At 38.5% G+C, this 12,289-nt stretch overlaps 1 long non-coding RNA gene across 1 annotated transcript in view; it reads right to left on the reverse strand.

The window, feature by feature from the left end:
• The window catches only part of LOC116659001, a 1,275,737-nt gene that overhangs the window by 524,198 nt on the left and 739,250 nt on the right, over positions 1–12,289 (reverse strand). Inside the window, exon 7 of the long non-coding RNA XR_004314259.1 lies at positions 3,262–3,307. This is a non-coding gene — a long non-coding RNA (uncharacterized LOC116659001). The remainder of the gene's footprint in view (positions 1–3,261; positions 3,308–12,289) is intronic.

The raw sequence follows: 12,289 nt of genomic DNA on the forward strand, positions 1-12,289 counted from the left end.
CTTTAAACTCTCTCCTCCGTAACATTCCTTTAGGAAGCTGGTCTTCTTCAGACGTCCCATGATTTTCCTCTCAACAAACATCATAGGGAGAAGAGATAGACAAGACGTGGTTCCCTGCATGCCCTGCCTGATTTAGTGCAGAAATTGAGGTTTTTCCCTCTGTGGGGCCCTTTAGCAGGGATTCGAACATTTTCTTCCAATTTCACCACACATGACTGTGGCTACTGACATCCATAAACCACACGTATAAGGAAAGGTAAGCTATGACTCTGTGCTTTATAAGGGAAGGAGAAAAAAGTCCATGTATCATCTTAAAAGCTGCTTCCAGCATTCATTATTGAATGAGCTCATTTTGCTTGAGGAAAACAAATCAACACACACAATGACACCAAATACAACAAACTTGGTAACTATCTGGAAATAGAAGGTAAAACCCTGAGGGCTCCAGGGCTAATGGCAAGAAGAAGGAAGAGCTGCTGTATATGGGTAAAGGGCCCAAAGAGAAGTGTGTGTGTGTGTGTGTGTGTGTGTGTGTGTGTGTGTGCGCGCGCGCGCGCGCGCGCACATGCACGAGTGTTCTTTGAAACAGCAAAAGGCAGAAGAGAGAACAAAATGGAGAGAAGGGAGGAACAGAGAGAGAAGACAAGAGAGAATGCAAAACCCTACAGCAAGGGTTCCCAGGGGACCCCCACTTAGGGCATCAAGAAAGCTTTTGGAGAACTTGAAAATCTCATACAAAAACTCAAGTTTTGTTATGATACTTCTCTGTTATTAGCAACTCTGCTGTGAAGATGACTATGCTTGTAGGAGTGACCTGACTTACGGATATTCGTAGAAAAGAGGAGTTTCATGTCTTCATCGACATGGCAAAGAACAGAGACTACACAGAGATACAACGTAAAAATCTTGATCCCCTTAGGGATTTGCAGAAATCTCCTTGAGAACCTTGGTCTTTCACAGAATGTGGAATTGCAGTTGGGATCATACCAGTTTTTCTTGGAATGCGAGGGACAGCTTACATCTGAAAAAGTTCAAACTGCTGTCTGAACTCTGTGCACAATTCTTTACTGCAAGGGCTCAGGTAAAGTCAGTGAGCAAAACGATGTAGGCAGGAGACACTAGGGGGTGTTGGGGACTGTGGGAACCCAGAGTCTCCAGCCATCTCCAAATGGGTATAATGTTCCTTAGTTTCACAATATTTGGGCCATTTTAGAACGTGTACTCAGGGTCGCTAGAGTAACTTTTTCTTTCTATGAGGAGATCCAAATTAAATATTTAGGCAAAATATCTCCATTAAAAAAAGTATCTGTGATATGAGGGCCACCTGTTGGCAAGCCCTGATGTACACAGGTGAAATTTCATTTCTTTACAAAACTAATTAAAATGGTACCTGTTTGTTCTTTTTCAGCTCATAAAAAAACACAAATCCAAAATATTCAGTTCCCCACTCCCTAATGAATGACTCACATTTAATAGTCCAAGACTGAATTCCAGATATCACATCCACATTTCAGGAGGCAGTACAAAGGAACCTGACAATGTCAGGGAGGTACTCCTTGCATCGTAGATAGAAACTTTCTTCTCCCCCAAGGACAAAGGCATGAGGCAGCTGTCTCTTGGGGAAGATTCCTATTCGCTGTCTGTCATCTGAGATTCCAAATATGCACCACTAGCCTAGATTCAGTCATGTGGTCATACTTACTATGAAGGAGCTTTGGAGAGATCAGTCCTTTTCTGATTGCTCACTTGCCCATATGAAATATTTATTATTATGGAAGAAGAATGTATTATAATTTGGGACTATCCAGGACAAATGGAGTTCTCTGTACAAAAGGTGACTTTAACATTGACCCTTTCCATCTTTCTCACATCCATTAAAAATTCTCACTGCCATGAAAAGAATCCACTTAGACAAACTGTTGTTAATTTCACTCATTCTCAATTAAATGTGTTGGTGACATGCCACAGAATAAAGTATGAAACCATTTTTTTAAACATATGGAGAAATTTCAAAAAAATTGCAACATTAATGTTTGATTAAAAAATATCTTTAAAATAGAGAAAAGGAAAATAATCAATGGTACAGACACCCAAGTGCCCACCAGCTAGATTTAACTGATATTACTGTATTCCCATATAAGTTCTCTTTCCTGAAACACGTTTTTAGGGGAAATCCCAATATGGAAAAGCCTGTGTAGAACTGACTTGTTTCAAGATGAAGGGAAAGCTCAGAATCCCACCCTTTTCCCTGTGCAACTCCCTTGACCCCCAAATCTCCAGGGTTCTTACTGAGTGCTGAACCAGCACAATTCAATAAGACACTGACAATGAAAAACAAATGCGTACTATTTATGAGTTGACTAGAATTAAGACGTCTGATACACAAACAACCATACTTTTTCTTCCCTTCTCCTCCCCTCCCCTCCTCTTCCTTCGTTTATTCCTCCTCTCATTCGTTTTAAAAGAGATCTCGGTTTCATTATTTATTACACACGGAAACGTTGGTTGTTCTGACTTTCTTATTCGTTTACATTTAGAGCAACTTGAAATTTCTGAAACATCTTTGGCCTATATTCGCTCTGTTTGGAGGGGATTCTGAATGTCTATCTGTTACGCACTCTAAAGTGAAATATACCACATACGTTGTCTGTAAGTACACTATGGCTTTTGATTTTACACAACTGATTACAATATCACAAGCATTTTATCCTTTCATAAAGTCAAATGCATGTCAATTTCAAAGAAAAGCAAAAACAAAAAAAACCCCAAAAAACAAAAAACTAAATGATGCTAAAATACAAAAACACAATTACATCATAGTCAATTCTGGTCTCTGACCTTTTGCATCTGAACTTGAATATGAGTCACCTTCAGATGCCCTGCTACATACGCACCGAGGTTTTAACCACTACCTTTGCCACACCACGTTAAAGGGAAATAAAACAAAACTACACAGAAAGATGAGACTCACGATTCTACACCAGGAATGCATCCACAGTTTCTCTTGCCACTTCGGCCTTGATCCACTTAACAATATGGAACAGCAGGGTGGCTGGCAGCGGAAAAACTAGGGTCTCAACATGTCAGGGACAAGTGGCGTATTTCTGCATAGCACGGCTATAGCAAGCGTTTTATTTTCCCCTGAAAGACTCAATTTGTCTAATTTTATCAGAGACATGAGCCCCGGAGAGTTCCTGAATGAGTTTACCACAATGTATTCTGCACACTTCAAAAGTAAGAAATAAATATGACATGACTTACCCTGACCTCCCTTCCAGTAATTCCTGCCTTCATTCACTCCTCGTTTCTAAAGAAAGAAAAAGCAAGAAGCACTCATTGTTAGTATAGCTACCAGTTATATGATTTAATCCAGAATATAATTCTGCAAAAATTAACTGCTGAATGGCAGCTCTTTTTTTTTTTTTTCAATCTTTGACAAGTTGCTGAAATTAGTTCCTTGAAAACCACTCATTGATGTATGATTGACATACAAAAAGCTGTACATACTTAATGGGGGTATACAACTTGATGAGTTTGGAAATAAGGTTGCACCCATGAAACCATCACCCCAATCTATGCCATAAGTATATCCATCACTTCCAGAAGTTTCCTCAGAAAACTGATTTCATGTTTGCTGTCACTACCATCCACTTTACCTGTTATAGACCAAAGAAGGTCAGCACACATCCGTTCCAGAAACCAGACTGCTCCCGTTTTCTTCAGGATTCAGCTATCTTTAGATTTTGAGTCAAATGCAACTTTTTGATCTATATTTCAGTTTGGAATTTTTTTTAATCTTTACATTGGAAAGAGAATACATCAACAAATTCTCCCTTCTCTGTTATTTACTTAGGTCAATGGCTCTCTTCCATTACTCATATTTCGCTAATTATTGCTTATCTCTTTAATTGTTGCATCTCTAAATGTGTCTACATTAATGTAGAAGAACCATTCAGGAAGCCAAATTCAATGCGTACTAAGAAAAATGGAATACTGGGGATTTCACAAAAGGAGCCTGTATTTTTCTCTTTCAAAGACACAGAAGAGGAGGGGGGGTGCCAAGGAGAAATAGCTGAGTAGATATTCAGATCATACAGTGTTAATTTGAAGAATTTAACCATGTATACCTAATCAATGGATTCTATTCATTTGAAATGCTTTCAAAAATAATTATACAGACAAAAATCGCTTGATATCTAGTGAAGTTGATAATAATTATGAGAAATAAGTAAAGATCAAGGTTCGTTAAAACCTGGAGAGTCACCTCATTTTTCTAATTGCAATTTCATCTAAGTCAAAGTTGAGCTCCGCCATGGGGCCCCACTGCTATTAAAATTACAAGTCATAGCGGGGAAAAGACACTCTAACTCCTTAGCCATTGGGCAAAACTGACAATAAAATAGCAGTAAAATAAGAAGCTGGCACAGCCGCTTCCTTCTATCATAAGCTGACAGGGCAACATAATGAAAGCTGCACCAAAAACTGTACTTAAGATGAAAATGTATTTACATAAAATGCTTGATTCTGAGGCAATTAGGGCTTCATTTATAGCAGCTTGTTACCAGAGTGGTACCAACAGTCCTTCATAATCAAAGGTGTCATTCCATCCCTGGACCCTTGGTGAGCAAAGTGAGAATTCACCTCCTGTTTCTTGGGAATCGCAGTGTTGTAATCATTTTGAAACACAGGGCGATGCGCGTTGTCACCTCCCCACTCGGTAACACACGAGCAGCCTGTCCTGGAATCGGCTTCTGAGGACCCGACCGTCCCCGCCCTCCTTGGTAATGTGTGTCATTTTGTACTTTCCTTCACAGTGCTGCTCACGGTTCTTCTAAGGTGACGGGGCTCTGAATTTTTAGAAAGATGTGTTGTTTTACATTAACACCAGAAGCTCTATATACATCAAGGGGAAAAAAAAAAAAAAACTTCAAGTGATGGGGGCTTCAAACGAATTTCTAATCTTTACACTCCTTCAGTACTTGTATTTTAAGAACGGAGGCATAATTTATTTCCGATGAAACCGAATTGCTCAGCTCTCCGCTAATAGGATCCTCAGGGCAAAAGGGGGTAGAGAGAGTGGCATTATAAAAAAAGCAGAAAGCTTCACAACTTTTTGAAATTTAAACTAGAAACAATGAATTAATAATTATGTTTGCCATGATTATTGCACATTTATGATAAATTGTTCTCATTTAGTAAATGGGACCATGAACTTGAGTGGCCCAAAGGGTTTAATATACAGACCGCTTATACTGGCCTAAGAACCACTGGTGACCGTTCTTATCTTAGCAAGGAAGCCATCAAGCTATTTGCAGGTATCAGCTCATAATGTGATTCCATTATCCCTAAGTCCTAATGCTGTTCTCTTCCCAGAGTCAATCTGATTGGTTGTCAAGTGTGTTTTTCCACCTGAAAGCTGTGAAGACTTTTCTGTCGTGGCTACAGAATGGTCAATTTCCCACCTAGTGAAAACACTATTTTTGGAGCCCAGTCATGAAGATTTATTTTTTCATCAGACCACATAAGCAAAGGAATGCTTCAATACCTTGAACTGTCATTGTGGAAGGACGGAGCAGCATCCTACCAAAGGATCATTACTAAAGCAAGGGGGGTCCATCTGCCTAATTATCCAGCGATGGAGATGGCCTCTGGTAGGCGCAATACTGAAACTGGGTTTGGTTCGTCCAAGTGTGCTGTCCCGTCATCTTCCCTTGAAAATAATGAAAGGAAAGAATAGAGGGCTGAAGTGGATGACATGTAGCCAGGGCTCCAGGCAAGCATCGTGATTCCTCCTGTGAAAAGTACCACCATTTATAATCGCTCATTAAAACTTAATTTTATATGGCATCTTTAAAAGGTCATTTTTTAAATTGGAATTTTGTAAGCAACAATACTGACTGGTTAACGACTGTGGGGAAAAAAAAACAAATCTTCGTAGATTTATTGTTTTAAGCGATTATTAAGGAGGAAAGCTTAAACAACAAAACAGACAAATGAATTCCCTCTTACAGAGCCAGAACGTTCTCCTTTCTAAGTAATTTAGTTTACATAGTAATTTTCAGTTGGTTTTTGCAGTAGAAGCACCTTGGAAACCTAATTAGAACTGAATAATCATTAGCATATAAAGGATTAAAATCCATAACTGAACTACAACAAATTTAAACCAAGACTAAGATGGTAACATAGAAATAGCACTAAAATGGAAAGTGGAATTTAAAATATCTTTCCCTTTCATATACTGCAATTAAAATCTATTTTTCTCCTACTGAAACCTATTTTATTATAGACCATGATTTTTTAAACTTCTGATATAAAGTGGTCTCATGTAGTTGTAAAGCTGTAATAAATGCTAATAATTATAATATCAAGACAAAATAAATCATTTATTCTCCAAAGAAAAGAGGATATTTTTTAGTGAGTACCAGATTTCCAGGCATTGTATATACATTTTTTTAACTTAACCCTGCAAGAATACATCAGAGTGGACTCTGAGCCCTTGGAATGAAGGAGACTGATGCTTAAGGAGACAAGTGGCTTGCTAAAACCATGCGAGAAGACAGTGGTAGAATGCAAAACTTAGAATATTAATCCAGATCTCCCTGACTCCAGTGGATTTTTTACTACCTAGGCTATCTTCCTAAAGAAAGTGTGTTTATCTGCATTAGCGCAGAGATCAGCAAACTTTTTCTGTAAAGAGAAAAAAAATGGTAACTATTTTCTGCTTTGTGAGGCATGCAATCTCTGCAGCAACTATTCAAAGTCACTGTTGGAGAATGAAGCAGCTTTAGACAAAATACAAAGAAAAGAGCTATCTGTATTCCAATAAAACTTTATTTACGAAAATGATCAGTGGGCCAGATTTGGTCAAAGGGCCTACAGTAGAACGTAAGCTCTGTGGAAGTATTAACTTCATTTTATTGAACATTGTATTTACTTAATACCTGAGAAAGCAATGCTTAATTAATGGTGATATTAAAAATAAGACTAGTTAACACTTACATGGAGTTCGTTATGTGCTAGTCATTTTTGCATGTAATAATTTATTTACTTCTCATAATACTCCTATTAAGTTAGTTACGATTTTTACTCATCTTGAGAGATAAGGAAACTGAGGAATGAATAATTAATTTTTCAAGATAAAGCAGCAAGTAAGAGGAGGATCCAAGATTTAGGCTCTAAAAGTACATAGTACACAGTAGAATCCTAATAATTAATTAATTAAATGAATAAAAGAATGTGTAATGGAATCAATATAGAGAGTTAGACCTGGGTACTGGTAATCCAGGAGATTTCTGTCTTCCAAATTGTCTACGTTTACAAAGCTAAATTTAAAAGACAGAAAGAAGGAGAAGCAAATGAAATCAAGGCGACAACATATAATAACATGTATATAGAAGTAGAAATATGGATTATGTTAAGGGCTATAAAGAATTGGAGAAAGGCTCTGAGAGTGTACCAGTGGGACTGAGGGGTCTGAGAAGGTCTCCAAACGAAGGATCCTGAAAGGAAGAGTTGCTGATGAACGGGAATCATTCAGATGAAGAGTGGGGAGAACAGCTTCTCAGGCTGGTAACTAAGGTAAAGGTCCAGAGACAAAAATGATGCCCTATCAGATAAGGGAGTAAATGGTGCTGCTGGGAATGCATGGATGGGCTGGAGAGATGCTGGGAATATGCCAGGGGAGAAAGACAATGTCAACTGAACTGAAGTGGGGAGGTGAAAATTCAAGAGTAAAATTTTGGACAATTTAAGTTTGAGAAACTTGAGAGAAATTCCTTTGTTGCTGCTCAGAAGGCAATGGATTTATAAACCTCTCAGAGAAGAGGCATGGATGACTGATAAGAAATGGTAAATATTAGCATTTGGATGACATTAAGTCATGGGTATGGAAGATCACTTAGGCAAAGTTTGGAGAGAGAAGAACTTTGACATTCAGGAATGTGCCAGAGAGAGTACCTTGTGAAGGAGCTGAGGCACAGTGGTCAGAAGGGCAGGAACAAAGCTGGGAAACTGTAGTCATATGGAAGCTAGGAGAAGAGTGTCTTCAAAAGGAGGCATGGATGACTATGTGGAATGAGGTGGGATGTTAAGTAAATGAGGACTGAGAAGTGTTTTTTGGATTTCCAACATGGAAATCATTGGTGTCCTTAACAAAGCTGTTCTGGGGTCATGGGGACAGAAATAAGACAGGAGTAGGAAGGTAATTATGACAGGTGTAACAGCCCATATAGACAACATTTTTTTTTTTAAGAAAAAGGGAAATACCTGTGAGAGACTAAGAACACAGGCTTAAGGAAAGGTGGAAAACAAGTGAATGAAACCGAGTTGGGATTGGTATGGACAAGAAAAACCTAAAACCTAAACGACCAATGGTTTATGCTGTAGAGATTCCCTGGGATGCCTGCAAGGTGGCCCCACATAATAATCCAAGCGTAGTGTGGATCGCACCCTCTCACTTCCTCCCACTATTGATGGGTGCAGTCAATTAAGCTTAGCAACATTACACAGTAGTAACAGAGCTATTGCGTTTGCTATCCTGTGGGGCTGTCAGCGTACAGAGTCATTTTCCAACTGTCAGGGCAGAGGATTCGCTCTCTAGATAGTGATTACAATCCTTTGAATGTTTATGCAGAAACTCTCCCCACCCAGAGGAGAAACGATTACGATAAGCGCCATCGGTGAACGATACACTGCTTCCTTTTGCATTCTCAACACAAGCATAACTAAGCTACCAAAGGAATCAGAGAAGCAGACTCATTCCATAGGAATTAACTTCTTGAATTTAAATGGTTATTGATTGGTAGGGGGGTCCGTTCTCTGCTTCCATCTATGCTCTTTTTTTACTTAATTTCAACCAAGCCTTGGATTTTACCTTTTACTCATTATAATATTCAATTAAAAAAAAACATAAGGTACTATTTAACAGGGACAAGAAATATCAAAATGAACAAGACATGCTCCAGCTTTCATGAACTTATACTCTAGTGAAGGAGACAAGATTTATATTTATTTTGTAGGATTTTAGCAGTTTACTATTACATGAAACTGATGGCAACCTTGAGAGGAAGACAGAATAGATAATCTCATTTCAAAGGTAGGCGGAAAGGATTTGGGGAAGATAAGCCTGAAGAGTGTAATGGCCAAACATCATGGTTCTCAAAGTGGGAACCAGCATCAGCTGGAAATTTAGAAATGCAAATTCGTTGAACTCATTCCAGATCCAGTAAATGTGAAACTCTGGGATGGGGCCTAAAAGCTGTATACCAGGACCTCCAGGTGATTCTGAGGCATACTTGAGTTTGAGAAGCACTGGAATAAGAGAAAGATATTGGGCTGGACTAAAATAATGGGCATTGGGGGTAGGGGCCAAGATAGTAGTCTATGAAGAACCTGAGTTCACCTCTTCCCATAGGCATGCCAGAATTACAACTATTTATGGAGCAACTATCTAAGAGAATGACCTAAAGACCAGCAAAAAATATTTTCCACAACTAAAGATACAAAGCAGGAAATACATCGAGATTGGTAGGAGAGGTGGAGACATGGCATAGTCAAGACCCACGATCCTGGGTGTATGATCCACAAACAGGAGGATAATCACAGCTTCAGATGTTCTCCCCAAGGAGCAAGGGGCCTGAGCCCCACATCAGGCTCCCCCATCTAGGGGTCTTGTATCAGAAAGACAAGCACCCAAAACATCTGGCTTTGAAGATGAGCAGGGCTTGTGTATAGGAGAGCTAGGGGGCTGGGGGAAACTGAGGCTCTGTTCTTAAAGGGCATACGCAAAATCTCACGTGCCCCGAGTGATCTGAAAGGAGCCTGGATCAGACCTGCTTTCTGATCTCGGAGAGTGTCTCAGAGAGGCAGGAGGTACCTGAGACACCCCTGGGGTAAAAACACTGGCAGCAGAAATTTGGGGGAGCTGGCAAGCACCATTCTGGAATCCTCCTGCTAGCCTGTTAGTGCCAGGGGCTTACCTGCCCACCAGAGGGAAAGCACCAGCCAGTATCTCCTAAGCCCCACAGCCAGCTTCCCTGAGACCCAGCTCTGCCCACTAGTAGGTCAGCAGCCACCACACCAGGCAAGGCCTGGCAGCCAGTGGGGCCAGGGGCCAGCCTCGCCTAGCAATGCACTCACAGTAGGTGGCCCTGCCACAAGAGAAAGGCCTATGCAGTCCACAGGGGGCGTACCTTGACACACACTCATGATGTTATATATGAATCTTACGGTAACCACAAATCAAAAACCCTATAACAGAAGCACACAAAAAGAGAAAGAAATCCAAACATAACACTAAATATAGTCATCAAATCAGAAGGGAAGAGAGCAAAAGAGGAAGAAGCAAAAAATGAACTACAAAAACAATCCGAAAAAAGTTGGCAAAATGGCAATAAGTACCTATCAGTAATTACTTTACATGTAAATGGACTAAATCAAATCCAATCAAAAGACATAGTCATCAAATAAAAGAAGTAAGAGTCATCTGTATGCTGTGTACAAGAGACTCACTTTAGGACTAAAGACACATGCAGACCAAAAATAAAGGGATGGAAAGGTAGTCTACACAAATGGAAAAAGAAATCTTGGGTAGCAATACTTGTATCAGAGAAAAGAGACTTGAAAAAAAAACTGTAACAAGAGAAAAGAAGGATATTACATAATGATAAATGTATCAATCCAACAGGAAGATATAACAATTGTAAATATATATGCACCCAACATAGGAACAGATAAATGCATAAAGCAAGTATTAACATAAAAGGAGAAACAGCAATGATACAATAATAGTAGGGGACTTCATTACCCCACTTACATCAATGGATAGATCATCCACAGAGAAAAATCAATCAGGAATCACTGGCCTTAAATGACACATTAGAGCAGAGACTTAACATATACATAGAATATTTTACCCAAAAGCAGCAAGATACACATTCTTTTTGAGAACACAGGAAACATTCTCCAGGACAGATTACATGCTAAGCCACAAAAGAAGTTGCAATAAATTTCAGAAGACTGAAATCATACTAAGCATTTTTTCCAACCACAGTATGAGACTAGAAATCAACTATAAGGAAAAAAAAACTTCAAAAACATGAACATGTGGAGACTAAATATTATGCCATTAAATAATCAATGAGTCACTGAAGAAATCAGGAGAAAATAAAGAAATACTCGGAGACTAATGAAAATGGAAACACAGCAATCCGAAATCTATTGGACACAACAAAAGCAATTCTACAAAGGAAGATTATAGTGATACAAGCCTACCCCAAGAAATATGAAAAATCTCAAATAAATAACCTAATCTTACACCTTAAGGAACTATTTTAAAAAAAGAACAATCAAAACCCAAAGTAGAAGAAAATAAATAAAAAGATCAGAGCAAAAATAAACAAAATAGAGACTAAAAATAAAAACAGTAAGAAAGATCAATGAAACTAAGAGCTGGTTCTTTGAAAAAGATAAACAAAATTAATAAACCTTTGGCTAGACTCATCTAGCAAAAAGGAGAGAGGATCAAAATAAATAAAATCCAAAGTGAAAGAGGAAAATTTACAACCTACATCACAGAAATACCAAGGATCATAAGAGATTACTATGAATAGTTATATGCCATTAAAATGGACAACCTGGAAGAAATGGATAAAACCTTGGAAACATGCAATCTCCCAAGTCTGAATCAGGAAAAAATAGAAAATATGAACAGACTGATTACCAGTAGTGAAGCTGAATCAGTAATCACATTTTCAACAAACAAAAGTCCAGGATCAGATGGCTTCACAGGTGAATTCTACAAAATATGTGAAGAAGAGTTAACACCTATCTTTCTCAAACTATTCCAAAAAAATTGAAGAGGAAGGAATGCTCACAAACTCATTTTACAAGGTCAGTATAACCCCGATACCCAAACCAGACAAAGACACCACAAGAAAAAAAACAAAGAAAAAAAAGAAAATTATATGACAATATCACTGATAAAAATTCTCAACAACACTGAACTTAACAATACATTAAAAGGATCATACACCATGATCAAATGGGATTTATCCTAGGTAAGCAAGGATGGTTCAGTATTTACAAACCAATGAATGTGATACATCACATTAACAAACTGAAGAATAAAAACCATATGATCATCCCAATAGATGCAAAAAAAAAAAAAGGTTTTGACAACATGTAACATCCAGTTATGATAAACATTCTCAACAAAGTAAATACAGAGGGAACACACATCAACATAAAGGTCATATATGACAAGCCTACAGCCACAACAAGGTGGTTTCTG

The sequence above is a fragment of the Camelus ferus genome, chromosome 22 (genome assembly GCF_009834535.1).
Source record: "Camelus ferus isolate YT-003-E chromosome 22, BCGSAC_Cfer_1.0, whole genome shotgun sequence".
Taxonomy (NCBI): Eukaryota; Metazoa; Chordata; class Mammalia; order Artiodactyla; family Camelidae; genus Camelus; species Camelus ferus.